Raw genomic sequence first — 15197 nt, 5'->3', positions numbered from 1 at the left:
ATGATGATGATAAAGATACAATGTAAGTTTCAAGTCTTTATCTTATATTGCATTAAAGTTATATCCAGAAAGCGAAGATTGCAAAAAAGTTTAAGTACAAAAGGAGCATAATTCTGCCAAAAACACAATTAGAGTTATGGGGTATGTAGCCACACATGCAGATGATTATAAACAAATACTTTTAATTTCAAGTCATTCTCTTTTAAAGTACCAAAGATATGTCTATAAACGAAGCTCTCGAAAAAATTTAACATGAAAATAATTCAAAGTATAACTTCTTGGTGACCTTGACCTTGGGTATAGTGAGCCCAGCCCCTGCACATACTTTGTTTGTATGCTGGACAATTTTAATGTAAACTTACAGTATGATATAAGCAAAAGTAACAAAGATACGACAGAAAAACAAAGGTTGCCGAAAAAACATTCACCAAGAAGGGTCACACCGACGCCGGGGCGAATAGTACCCCCCTATTCTCCGAATAGTGCAGCTAAAAATCAACTACTGCCCAGATTTCAAAATAATTTTACAGAGATAGTTGTTGAGTGACTGTCTTACAAAATTGATATTTTTGTCTAGAAAGGCATGCCTCATTTTTATTTCTAGGGGCTATAACTCCTACATGACTGGATGAATCCCGACGCGAAACCCCCGGTGCACAACTTCACATGCTGACCATCATTCCTGTAAATTTTGGTGACTCTATTGAATTGACCTAGAGATCATCAAGACTAACATTCTGACCAAGTTTCATAAAGATTGGGTCACAAATGTGGCCTCTTGAGTGTTCACAAGGCAAATGTTGACGCACTGACACACAACGGATGCCAGGCAATGACCGGTCACAATAGCTTACCTTGAGCTCTTTGTGCTCTGGTGAGCTAAAAACAGAAATCTCAGAATCTCATTTACCTATCGTGTTTGGGAAACATCGGGGTATCCTCTGCGAAAATCTGTTCTAGAAATCAGTACAGTTCTAGAACTGTTTCCGAACATAACAGAACAGTACTAGAAGTGTTCCGTAACTCAGTTCTAGAACAACTGCTCTGGAACTGTTCTGGAACATTTTATTATACAAATCAAGAACATTTGCAGAACAATATTTGGTTCTAAAAGTGTTCTTAAAATGTTCCAAAATAAATTCATGACCTATTCTGTGATTTACAAGTTCTACAAATGTTCCAGAACTTAGTTTTAGAACATTTTTAGAACATTTCAAGGAAATATCAATTTCTTCAAATGTTCTACAAATGTTCTGAAACAAAATTCTAGAAGATTTTGTCAAATCAAGTTCTGCATACCGTAATAATTCTATTTATAGCCCATGCTCTAATAAACGCCCAGTCCCGACTTTTTGTAAATAAAAACGGCCTTTTTTAAGAAAAAAATCAAAAATACGATGTTATCTAATAAGCGCCCATCCTATGAATCTTAGAAAATAATCCTACCTTTTATCAGTTAAACAGCGAGTTTTCTTATTTCCCTTCTGATGTAAGAGCGTACATCACTTTTCTTGTCTTTAATTCCGTATATTTTATCAGGAATTATGTCCCTGATTTTATATGAACACAGTATTACAATGCCCGCTCCTTGCACGAACAAAAGAACAATCACTGTGTTCGTTTTCAGGTTCTAATATGCATGTCAGTATAGTTCCGAAAGGATGATTATTTTTATGAACATGATAACCTTTTATGGCTGCTTTAACTGAAACTAACACACATGCCGCCATATCATATATACCGTAATAATTCTATTTATAGCCCGGGCATTTATTAGAAACAAGGTCGGCTCAAAAGTTAGGGATGGGCGAATAATAGAGACAAATCACCAGCAAACATTCAAAATCTTGATGTAATATTTATTTTCGAATGTACCGGTGACTATAAGAAAGTAATGATGTCGGCCGTACTAGATCGGTACTATAACCGGCCAAGCTAAACTCACAAAATACATGATTAAATTTAATTTATTCTGTCATGAATGCCTGGGTCAATACACTTACATGTATATATGATATGGCGGCATGTGTGTTAGTTTCAGTTAAAGCAGCCAGAATTAAAGACAAGAAAAGTGATGTACGATCTTACATCAGAAGGGAAGTAAGAAAACTCACTGTTTAACTGATAAAAGGTAGGATTATTTTCTAAGATTCATAGGATGGGCGCTTATTAGATAACATCGTATTCTTTATTTTTTTCTTAAAAAAGGCCGTTTTTTTTACAAAAGTCGGGACTGGGCGTTTATCAGAGCATGGGCTATAAATAGAATTATTATGGTACATGTAATGTGTATTGACCCAGGTAAACATGTGCTAATGCAAAGGTGCGCGCTTTTCGTAATTACGTCACGTCACTAGTCTGACATTTTGAGACAGGGGTCCCGCAGGGGAAATTTAATCAATACTGGATTCAAGGCGCTTTGATCTAAAACAATAGGGTGTTTTTTAAATTTGCTTGAAAACGACTTTTGTACGACTATCACATCATTACTTTCTTATAGTCACCGGTACATTCGAAAATAAATATTACATCAAGATTTTGAATGTTTGCTGGTGATTTGTCTCTTTTATTCGCCCTTCCCTAACTTTTGAGCCGACCGTGTTTCTAATAAACGCCCGGGCTATAAATAGAATTATTACGGTATGTTCTAGAAACGATCTGCAACAGAATTCCAGTACACTTTTAGAACAGTTAAGGGATAAATGTTCTTCAAATGTTCTATACAATAATTGTTACTCAAAAATTTAGAAAAACCTGTATAACTTTAACTTTTCAATATGTCCAGTAGTATTCTCAGAAAATGCTCTTGAAAATATTAATCTCTATTAATGAATGTCACTGATTATTTATAAATACATAATTAAGGTTTTCACCAGTACTTGTAAATGAAAACAGAAATTGATTAGATTAATCTTGGATTGTTATATTTTATTTATCCTACCTTCATTTAAAATAAAGGCAGAAATCAAGGGGTCAAATAAATTTTGCTTTATCTGGTCAGTGACTAAATAAAGCTTGGCGGACTACTTTTTGGATTTTTTTTAAAACGACGCCATCTTGTTTTTGAGAATAACTGCTAAAAAGACATATTTATGCAATTATTTTCATAAACGCCCTTTTATTAGGTACGTGAGACCATGTCAAAAATGTATAGTGTATACATACCGTACTTGCAATTACTACAAGAAGTTTTTATAACGGAAATGCTCGGAGAAACGGAAAGTGACTCATGTATAGTGTTTGTTCAGATTTTTAGCTTTCCACACTTCAATCTGGGAATATATTGCATCTGTAATGGAGTGTTATTGAATAAAATCATCGAGGAAACAGTTTGCCTATTTGTTTTGTCAAGCGGCGATATGGCGTGTATATAAGTCTCATCAGTCGTTTGCTTGGTGAGGATGGGCAATCCGACATTCAATTGAACTTCGGACAAAACTTCACTTGGCAGCAAATTAAAATTATTCTTTAATGTTTAGCAGTACAGAGAAGTCAGACACAAAGCAGAGCAAGGTTAGCCTTTGTTTTTCGGCTCTTATTTTATAATAATTTTACTTTAAAGTCCTGTGTGTGTAAAGTAGGGGCGTATTAATTTCTGCGCAAGACATACTCAGATCTAGTTGGTGGTAAATTTTGAATTTTAATTAAAGAATGATTTTAGACCAGAAGGTAGGATAAATAGAACATTAGGTTACTGTCTTGGACGACATAAGGCTCCAGTTGTTGGAGCGTGTTGTTCTGACTAAACGTCCGTCTATGAATACTGTAATCTTCAAAAAAAAATTTGATAACATTATGAAAATGGAGAGGAGGGCAGCTGCTGTCAAGCCTCAAGTTAAGTCTGCAGATCTTTTCATCGGCTTCTTTACACTATCATTTTATTAACATTGTTACAAGTTAATAGTTAAACTATATTATAGTTATTAGTTACAGTTAATATTATAAATAGTAACAGTAAATGTCAAGGGGTGTACTTTTGTAATAAACATTATTGTAGTTTTGTGAGTTTACTTTTATTTGCATATTTTTTGGATCATTGATTCATTCTAGGTACATCCCCCCCAAGTTCTAGAACTACAAGTATGTTTCAGCCGTTTACTGAGCAGGTGTCCTGGAACTATTCTAGAATCATCACATATCATTTCAAGAACTGTTCTGGAACTGTTCTCGACCTATCATAGGGTTTTTGTTCTAGAACTGTTTTAGAACAAGTGGTCAAAATAGTAACCAGAACAGTTCTGGAACATTTCAGGGAAGATCTGTCCCATTTAACGCTGTAGAACTGTTCTAGAACAAATGGTCAGAACAGTTCTAGAACATCTGTCCCTGAAATGTTATAGAACTGTTCTAGCACAACTGATAAAAAAAAGTAACAGAACAGTTCTAGAACATTCCAGGGACAGATTTGTCTCATTTAACGTAATAGAACTGTTCTTTAAATGTTCTAGAACTAATGAGCGTTGTTCTAGTACTGTTCTAGAGCACTTATTCTAGAACAATGTTAGTATAGTTCTAGAACTATTCCAGATTATTTCGCAGGGGTTTATGTCTGATTATGATTTCTTAAATTATGCCCCTTTTTTTGTAAAACGATATTGAAATAATTCGTCCTATACCTGATTCTATTTTCTCATGTAAGTTTGTATTCTACTTTATTTATTTTTCTGTTACTCATTTCCAGGGGCATGTTATACATTGTTTATGACATTATTGTTCTTTCTACAGGTTATGTAAACGTAAGAAACAGTTATGCGAATGGACATCAAAATGGTGACACAGATCGGTATTTGAGACTTTAATCTTCAGGATATAACTTCATAAAACTGGCAGATAAATCAAACTGCAAAGTCTTTTCGAATGGCGAGTAAAACAGTTGTGTCTCTTTGTAGGAACGATGATACAATATTTACTTCTACATTCAAATGATGATGTTCAACTAAGAATCTTTAGTTACAGCAGCATCGGGCAAAGATCTAGATTACTACTACACTGATACATCTGCATAATTATACATTTAGTCCAACAAATTTGACGCAATCCTAGGGATACATTGAGTTATTTTTCTTATGGACAATGTCTCCACCGTCATAAATATAAAACAATCTAAATCAAAATGCTAATTAACAGTGTGCGACATTAACTTTTTAACACCGTAGCCACCAATTTTTTGTAGCCCGACAGAATTTTTCGTAGCCCCACTATTTTTCGCTCAAGTCTTCAAGAATGAACAAGACTTTCATTCTAGTAATATTTAATTTCTTTCAATATACTGCTGTAGGTTGGTTGATATATTTCAGAAATTTGTATGAGTTTTTCAGAATTGATTTCAAAATCTGAAACAGTGTTCACAAAATTGTGCAGAAAGTCAAAGACACAGAGTCATGAAAAGTGATCTAAACAGCTTTGTAGACATGGAGGTCAAGAAATAGCTTGGCAGTAGACTTACCAGGGGTCTCGCTAGGTCCATTTTTTGGGGGGAGAAATCAATTATCCCTCAAACTGATTTAAGGAGAAGTGGGGAGACTTTAGGGAGAAGTTGGAAGACTCCATTAATTTTTATATTTCTACCTCGACGCTGTGAATTGATTCAATGACCACTCATTTTCTTAGTTACATCATTTTACCATACACATTTATACCGAGTCACCACTTGTGTGAACAGTTTCTCATTCGAATAAAACTGAAAGTAAACTGTGTCAAACCTAGAAATACATACCAGTATTCAAATCAATTCATCCATCAAAGTTAGTTTTACGAAGTTAATACTTTACATGTCGTTCTTTTACCATGGATACCAAATAATTGTGTCTATAATTCCAATTAATCGCATATGTAACTGACAATTATTTAGAAAACGACTCGCACGTGTTGACAATTAAATGCTAAGTGTCAAAGACGTAACCGCGGCGCTGATTGGCCTATCACAATTGCCTCTGGTGAAACCGATAATTTGATTTGCTTTCACACTTCTCGCGAAAATCTCACAAGTACCTGAAGTAGGCGGAGCTTAAATTATGCTATCGGCGAGTGTGTATGTGTATTCAACGCACATTATGACATGGTGCAAATTGTCAAAAGATTAGCGGGTGCGCATCCAAAAAAAAAATTCGGGCGACTTGGAATTCGCTTTGAGATTGGATTTGAGCGAAGTTTGAAGCTTCAAAGCAACTATTTTGCTCCCACGTTTGCATTGATCTTTTTGGTAAATTTATTCCTCAGAATTTTTCATAGCCCGACGGGCTACGGTCTGCCGATTTTCTGTCGCCCGAGCCGAATTTTCGTAGCCATTGGCGATCGGGCTACCGTTAATGTCGCACACTGTAATTACTAACATTAGTTTATTAAATTTGCTATGATTTTTCCTCAGGATAAAATAATCATACTATATCCTGTCATAATAAAGTGTATCTAAAATGATGAAAAATGAGAGCAAGCTTTTGGAATCATCCCCAGTTTCGAAAGATAAGTTATAGTTTCCTCTTTGTATATGCTGCTTTCTGTATTCAATTTAATTACTGGCCAAAACAAATCTTAGGATTTTCGTGTCCAGCGTTTTGAAATATAAACTATTATCAACACAGAAAAATGAAGATTTAAATTTACCAGCGTTATATTCTTCCAAAGAGCTATAAAAATAGTATTTTATAGTTCTTTGATTCTGTGTATAAATTCACGTAATCTCACATGGAACAGTAACAGATCTATCACAAAAAATATGTAGACCAGCGCGATAATAAATTCAGGTTTTCCATGGGGTAACTGGTAGAAGTTTGACTCATTTAGTGATAACATATCCCATACTGGACCCTGTCATGTAGTGTCCAGTAAAGCAATCAGTGTAGTACTTTCCTGATAAGCCCACTAATTCAAAGAACAAAGAAAGGAATTCGCCATTATTTTCCTCAACGTGTTTATTTCTTTTCCTTACACTGTCAGAGCTTTTTTGATTGTTTGTTTGGGTAAATGACAACCCCTTCAGTAGGAGCGTTCTAAGACTCAGCCATACTGTGCAGCTACGGTGTGATTATGGACTGTACAAAGTTGGTCAAAGAGTGACGGTGAAATGTCCTGAAATGGGGAAGAATGAGGTGGTTCTCAGCAAAATTTGTGGTGAGGATTTTTATTACATTTTGCTTGTAACATTTTTTCTTCTTTTTTTTTAACAGAGCGTTTACAAGGCTGAGGCTATTTTCTCCCAGCAATCACCACGGTTTCATGGTCTAAATTCCATAATCGCAATGTATGGATGCCAGACTAGGAAAATATCTATGAAACATGAAGACATCTTTTCCACTACAACACAAACACATCAAAAAGGGAAAACATTACATCAACTTAAAAATGAATGGCCTTAAAATGTTTGCAGAACACAATATAATGCTTCAACATTGTCAAGCTTTGCTTGGTCTTAAGCTTTGTGAAGCATTTGCTGAGATGTATTTGAAGAATGTTAAAATTCTTCAAATCCAAACAAGCTTCTCACGCTCCAATACAGATGTACGTAAATGAAGTACAAGTTGAAAGCGAAATGGACACTGTTACTACACTCCTACCAGCAATCCTACAAGTCTTGCAGCATATCTTGGTGAGAAGGAAACCAGTCTGTTTTGGATTGTAGATGTAAGTACATGTATGTGGATTCAGCTTTGAAGTCAAAATCTAGTTAATTTAAAGGTAACTTAGATTACAATAATGGAGTCAATTTTAAGTCAGCTAAAATGCTACAGAGAACAGAGTGGCCCATCATTGGAATTGGAAAACAGGGATTTGACCTCATCAATGATCATGTTACTGTCCTTGATTAATTGATATAAAATGATTCGAATGTACCTTTGATGTATGTTTCACATTTTGCTTATGAAACAGGTACTACTTTATTGTCTGCAAAATTTAAACTTTTTATATTTGATTCAAGGAAATGTCTGCAACTGATATAGTTGAGAGACTCAATGATCAGATCTGGCCAAGACTAGCTGCTATGCTCGGTAAGTAAATAGTGAATTTCCGGCAAATTGGAATACGTGCTTTTCAACAGGTTTTCTTAATATTTCTTTTATAATTCCAGGTATGAAATGCAAGCTCTGTATCCCACATCAGCAGTGACCGACAAAAAGTAAAGATTGGGATGGCTGCCTTGGTGGACGTCCCTTGTACGTGGCTTACCAAAGATTCGGTATCAAGACACAGCAAGAGTGCATCCCATAAGGAAGCGATGGCATTCAAGGCAAGTCGAACCAAACCTGCACAGTCCATACATTCTTCTGAAAATTCTATGAAGTTTGGTGTAAAACTGCCCAGTGGTTTAGAAGAAGATTTTTCTAGAAATTGTTGATGGACGGACGACGCACGACAGACATCGAGCGATCACAAAAGCTCACCATGGCACCCGAAGCAATACTTGAACTGAGGAGTCCGTACAACATCACATGCAATCCGGCACTCACAATAAGCATTCCAGTGGCTTTAAGGGAATTTCAGCGCTTTCAAATCTTCAGAGTTATAACATTGTGAAAGGAACACTTCCAGAGTACATGCATGGTGTATTGTTGGGTGTAGTCAAAACTTTAATGACATGGTGGTTTTCTCCTTAACAAAGCCAAATTGACTGCTTTATTGGAAAACATTTGAAAGAAATTTCTCGCAAGATAAAAAACCTTAAGCCCCCAAAAGGTATAGAAAGACTGCCAAGAGGTCTTGAAAAACATTATACCCATTTCAAGGCTGTAGAGGTACAGTCTCGGCTTTTGTACTATGCATAAACCGGTTTAAATTTCCATGTGTAAAAGACTCTTAAAGATGACTATTTGGAAAACTTCTCACACTTGTCTGAAGCAGTCCATATTCTTCTGAGAGATATCATCACCCACGAAGAGCTTGCTACAGCTAAAGATCTACTGGATCAGTTTTATGCTTCTTTTCAACAGTTATATGGTGATGGCTCATGCGGACTTAACGTCCACAGTACTTGATTTCATTTGCCGGAGCATGTTAGGCTATGGGGTCCACTTTGGGCCTGTAGTGCATTCCCCTTAGAAGATGCTAATGCCACACTCCTTCAAGCTGCTTATGAAACAGGCACTGTACTGAAACAATTGATGAAGCATAGACAGGTTCAGTCATTCATCTGCAGAAAAGGGCTAGACTAAAAAAAGGACAGATGGCAGAAAAATAAAACATATTGCCGGTGCAGCTAAGCCCCTTAAGCCAAATAAAATCCAAAATGAGGTGAAGGAACATTTAAATGTGGTGCAAGACAATTCCAACAAATTGAAAAGAGTGGACAGAGTCATTGTAAATGAAATAATATTTTATTCTGAAAAGTACAGCCGTATGCAAAAAGGAATTTGTAGTGTTGTAATGTATGGAAATAATGAAATTGTTTCCATGAAATACTTCATTTTATGTAAAAAAGTTGTGTATGCAGTTACCCAAAAGATGCAAGAGATGCCAGCTTCACAGATTCCAGGAGCCAGGATTGCCAATCATTAGTTGCCGTTAGACGAACAGATGTTCTGTCAGTAGTAGATGTTGTAGAATTGAAAAAAGTACTGGTATATCTGAACACTCCTGACAATGACAATGCTGTAGACAATGTTAGAAACCTTCCATATGTTGTTTCAATGCCAAATAGTTACGGCCATGCTGTGTTTAAATAATTTAATTGGTGTTCAGAAAGTTAAAGTGCCTTTATTATGATACAAGGTTTAAAAAAAAGTCTTAACTGCTCTGAACTTGTCTTTTTTTTAAATAAATTTCAAGTCCTTTTTATAAAAGTGCTAATGTAATACATTTCTGGTATTAGTGAAGACAGTTGTCCCAAAATTACAGTACCTGAAATGCAACATCTCAGACACAAGTGAAACATATATAAACTATCGGAGCTTACATTATGAGATAAACTCACATTTTTTTTTAATTATTCAAGTAACATTAAAGGAGAACACTCAGGGACAGATTCTATTGGTCTTTATTTGTTCTTGATACAATTTTAAGAACAGAACAGGAACATTTTTAGAATGTATTAGTTCTTAAACTGTCTTTAAACTGTTTTTGATAATGACGACTGAACAATTTGGAATTAAAATGTGGCAGTTTATTCAAGGTGTTTCCAAACCTCCATCAAAGCCGTGCCCGAAGCAAATGCCGAATGAAAAGAAACAGTATTTTTCCTCATATGAAAAGCTGAAAAGAAAACAATTTTTTTTTGAGGAATGGGAAAATAAAACTTGGTTAAAAGACACCGAAAATGGTTGTGTACTTCCTGTGCCAAGTTCAGTGGAGACAAAAGGAAACCCTATGTAACTGGTACTGTACATGGCAGTATTAGTAAACATGAACGCTCAAGAATGCTTGAAAAATGTCAGCTTATTTCAGATGCAAAGTCTAGACCTAAGGCAAACTCTGTAGCATATAAAATTATAAAATCTTATGAACTATGAAAATATTCAGAAGCTTGAACTGTCATACTGTTGAGGTGGAAAAAAAAACACTCACAGATTTCTAATGATTGTGCTGGGCTACCAAGTTTCAAGCTGGGCTACCAAAATTTTCAGTTTAGGTGTGAAGCTGGCAACCAAGTTCAAGTGCACAAATGTGCTGTTTCCCATCAAGTGCACAAATGTGCTTGTTTAAAGACTGCTACATTATACCATTTCCAACCAAGTGCACAAGCAAGTGTGCTTGTTTCAAGACTGTTACATTATACCATTTCCCATCTAGTGCACAAATGTGCTTGTTTCAAGACTATTACATTATACCATTTTCCATCAAGGGCACAAATGTGCATGTCCCAAGACTGCTACATTATACCATTTCCAATCAAGTGCAAAAATGTGCTTGTTTAAAGACTGCTACATTATACCATTTCCCATCTAGTGCACAAATGTGCTCGTTTCAAGACTATTACATTATACCATTTTCCATCAAGGGCACAAATATGCATGTCCCAAGACTGTTATATTATAGGTTTCCCATCAAGTACACAAATCTGCTTGTTTCAAGACTGTTAAATTATGGCATTTCCCATCAAATGCACAAATGTGCTTGTTTCAAGACTATTACACTGTACTGTTTTCCATCAAGTGCACAAAATGTGCCTTTTCCCATCAAGTGACTGATGTGCTTGTTTCTGAGACTGTTGCATTACACTATTTCCTATCAAGTGCACAAATGTGCTTGTTTCAAGACTATCATATTATACTGTTTTCCATCAAGTGTACAAATGTGCCTTTGTCCATCAAGTGCACTAATGTGCTTGTTTCAGGACGATTACATTATACCATTTCCCATCAAGTGCACAAAAGTGCATGTTTCAAGACTGTTACATTTATACTATTTCCACAAGTTCACCAATGTGCTTGTTTCAAGACTGTTATATTATATTGTTTCCCTTTGTGTGAAAAATGTGGTTGTATCAAAAAAATTAAAAAAGACTGTTTAGTGAATTGAAAAATTCCTATTTAAGCATGGCTGTGTCTACTGCTTATAAACTTATACTGCAGTAAAATAATTTGCTCTTTTCTCAATTATTTCTAAAGATAGCACATCTCCATTGTTGAAACTAAGCAATCATTTTATATACGAAAACTACAAAAAAGATTACATCATCAAATCAATGGTTCATCTAAAACCTTACTTTCCATACCTCACACTTCCTTTGTACATTATTTTACTTTCTATTTTCCTAACTTAACACTAAGTTCAGTTAACAGAACATAAAAATAGGACCTGTACTCATAATCTTTAACTGAGAATGTCTAAAACAATGTCTAAAACCACATAAAACTTATCTTAAGGTAGTTCTGCACATTCAGATCAAAAACATTTCTACAATTTGAATGTAGAATTTGATTAAACCCTGATTTTTCCAAACTTCAGAATATACTTAGAAAATTCAGCAAAAAAAAAAAAAAGATAGGGAGGTGTGCTCGATTGTTCGCTAGTCTGATTTGAAAAAGTTGGACCTCACGCAAGTTTTCACAATTGGAGTCTATATGGGAAAATCACAATTTTCATAACATTTTCAAGAATAGAGATTTTACTTAAACTTCTCACAGTTGTAAATAAACATATGGCCTATGATATTGTGAAAAAAAATGTATATGTACGTATGCTTATTTCTGAGGTATTTGCTCATGAATGAAGTGATCTGCACATTTCAAACTGGTTTTAAGACATTATTTTGACTTATGTTTTCATATCATATTTTTAACTGAAGAAAGATAGTAACGTTGCCATGGCAGTAAATTTACTCACGGGTTGCCATTAATTCATAAAATGATTTTCATTTCCGTATACCAAATCCAGGCTTTATTCTACGTCATCACGTCTTGTATATCAAACGTGCAGAACTACCTTGAAGCTATATCTATTTCTAAACAGGTTTTATACAGTCATACCTGTGCTTTTGAGAAATTGGATATATTGTCACAATCTGTCTCAAAAGATCACTAACTAAAGTTTCATTTCTTAATTTTCCCTTTGCATTGTACTTTAACCTAAATTTCCTGCAAAGAGACAACCCACCAAGAGAGGTCTTTGTGTACAGGTTTGACTGTATTTTATTATCTAATAAACAATGGCTTCACATTGTAAAATGTTTATTGTCCAATTTACCATGGTTCATAGCTCAGATGCACAAGAAATTGTGTGCAAGTGTTTAAATATTCAAGCACCTACAGGTTTGCTTGTATTCTATTATCTGATAAATAATGGCTTTACATTGTTTATTTCCAATTTACCATGGTTCATAGCTCTGATGTAAAAGAACTCATGTGCAAGTGTTTAAATAAATGAGTGACAAACTATAGTAAATCAGACAATATTTATAAGAAAGCATTGTTTCTTTCTAACATGCTCAAAAAAGCCTGATAAAATTATGCTAAACTTCATTTCTTTGAGTATTAATGAAACAGGTATTATGTGGCTATCAGAAGTCAAAATAATCATAATAATGTTCTGAAACTGGTTGGCTCCTGAACTACTGTTTATCACAGAAGAAACAATGCTTATTTAACTAACAAAAAATCTGTGCCATGTTATGATTATAATTATGTCTATTTTAAAGGGAAAAAAAATTATTATCAACATCTAATAAATTCTCATTTTTTTCAGATTTACAGGTATTCGTCAACATATATATCCATAGCATTCATTTCATTGTGCAAGAAACCTTAGGAACAAAATTAAAACAGATGTTGTAATTTCATACAATTTGTCTGAGATGTCTAAAACTCATATTGTTACAATTGTCTTCATTACAGCAAAATGAAAATCGTCTGAAGTCTTAAACATGTAGATTTTCTGCTAGCATTTGTAGTGAACAATTTGAGTACACTGCAATTTGTTACTATGTTTAGAAATTTATTATAAACCCCATCACAAAAGTATGAAACCACAAACTCTCTGAAATTATTCAAAAAATACAGTAATGTTGCAACTAGGCTACACCAATTATGCTCTAAAATACCTGTGCTTGGAATTTTAATCTTATTTACACATGCTTTTCAGTAGTCTACAGAACAGTTGATTATATACTAATGTCCAATCAAATCACAGTAGTGTTTCACAAATAAACATTAACATATTTCTTTGAAATTTTCTGTATTTTATCATGTTAATAAAAAAAGTAAAACTTTATGTACTTTTAATACTACAAGTGACAAGACACAAGTAAAACAGGTACTAAAACTGCTGAAAAGAGTGAAACATAATATCTCTGACAAATAAGTTCAACTTATTTTTCAACCTTAAACAGCAAACAGTAAGACTGATTTTCATATCTGGCGTTCACTTGGTGAAAAATAGTTTGATCATAAAATGAAATAAACAATCTCTACAGGTGTGGTGAAATCATTTGTCCGACTTGCCCAGTTTGATCCCCTGCCTACTCAAACAAGTAAAATTTCACCATATTTTCTACATAACCATTATAAGGACAAGTAGAAAATAGCTCTTAGCAAACACAAACATGACTAAGTCAAAATCAGATTTCACCACCCCTGCTCTATATATCTACTAACTTACCAATCTTCAGCAGATTGGGAAAGGCTCCTGCATACTTTTTAATGTTTCACATAAATTCAAAATATTAACTTTAGGAAAATGCAGTTAGGTAGAATGTAAAAACGACTGTCCCTCCTTCTGAACAATAACGTATGTTTTTCCAACCAACATCTATACTCAGTAAAATCCTTCAGTGATATCACACATGTTTCTCCTATTACTACGTTCCTTCTCACTATTTTTGCTCTTTTCTTTTTCATGAGTTTAGTCCTCAATCTGTGGAGTTGTATTCTTACTCAAACACTGTAGATATAAAGCATTCACCTTTATAATGTATTGTGTCTGAAATCTAAAGTTGGCTTCCAACCCTGGTGCTGATTCTGTGTTTGTCTTATGACATGATCAACAGAACCATCCGCATTCTCTCTTTCAACTTCAGTTTGTGTTTCAGAATAATCTTTACCCATAAGTGTTCTTGTAGCTGTTCTTCCAATGCTACACTATCAGAACTACCTGTTTGAGATTTGAAAAATATTGAAACCTCTCAGCTTTCCACTAATGCATTCATACTCGATAGTTTCATTTTTCCGTAGAGGCACTGTTTCATCTGTATCATTTTGAATCCCAGATTAATCTGATTCAACTTTTAGATTTTTTATTAATAACATGTAGTTCTTCAAAGCATCTTTCTCCCTGATCTGGTTTCTCAGTTAATCTCTTATAGATTGTGTATAATTCACCAACTGAAGTTTCATGATACACTGTTTTTCTTTCAGTACTTAGTCTGAAGTTACTGTTTCAAAATTACTCCTTGCCAAAGTTTCATCCTAATTATATTTCTGATTTATCCTCTTGTGATGTTTCCAAACCGGCAATGCTTTTTGCTCCAAATTTTCTAATACTGAGAGCTGCTTCTTCACTTACATTGTTTATTGCCATTTTCTGAATGTTTGTTTATATTCATTGATGCAAAAATGACTTTAGTCTGTCAGTTTTAACATTTTTGGAAGACTACCCGATTCAGTTACTGGTATACTCATTGGCAGGGCTTCAACAAATATGTTGCCATCCTGAACTTTTTTCAAGCCTTATAATGAAATGAAACAACTCTGTCATGTATCTGAAGATTTCTTTCGAAACAACAACATGGTATTTAAGTCTCCAACCAGAAAAGAAATATCCATTTCTGCAGT

At 34.4% G+C, this 15197-nt stretch overlaps 1 long non-coding RNA gene across 1 annotated transcript in view; it reads right to left on the bottom strand.

The window, feature by feature from the left end:
- The window catches only part of LOC123552107 (uncharacterized), an 83699-nt gene that overhangs the window by 22530 nt on the left and 45972 nt on the right, over positions 1-15197 (bottom strand). The window contains exon 3 of the long non-coding RNA XR_006686557.2: positions 1-15197. This exon is cut by the window's left edge and continues 22530 nt beyond it. This is a non-coding gene — a long non-coding RNA (uncharacterized LOC123552107).

This window comes from Mercenaria mercenaria, chromosome 4 (genome assembly GCF_021730395.1).
Source record: "Mercenaria mercenaria strain notata chromosome 4, MADL_Memer_1, whole genome shotgun sequence".
NCBI classification, from domain to species: Eukaryota; Metazoa; Mollusca; class Bivalvia; order Venerida; family Veneridae; genus Mercenaria; species Mercenaria mercenaria.
Note: the sequence above shows the minus strand (reverse complement) of the source record. Positions and strands in the feature narration are given on the sequence as shown.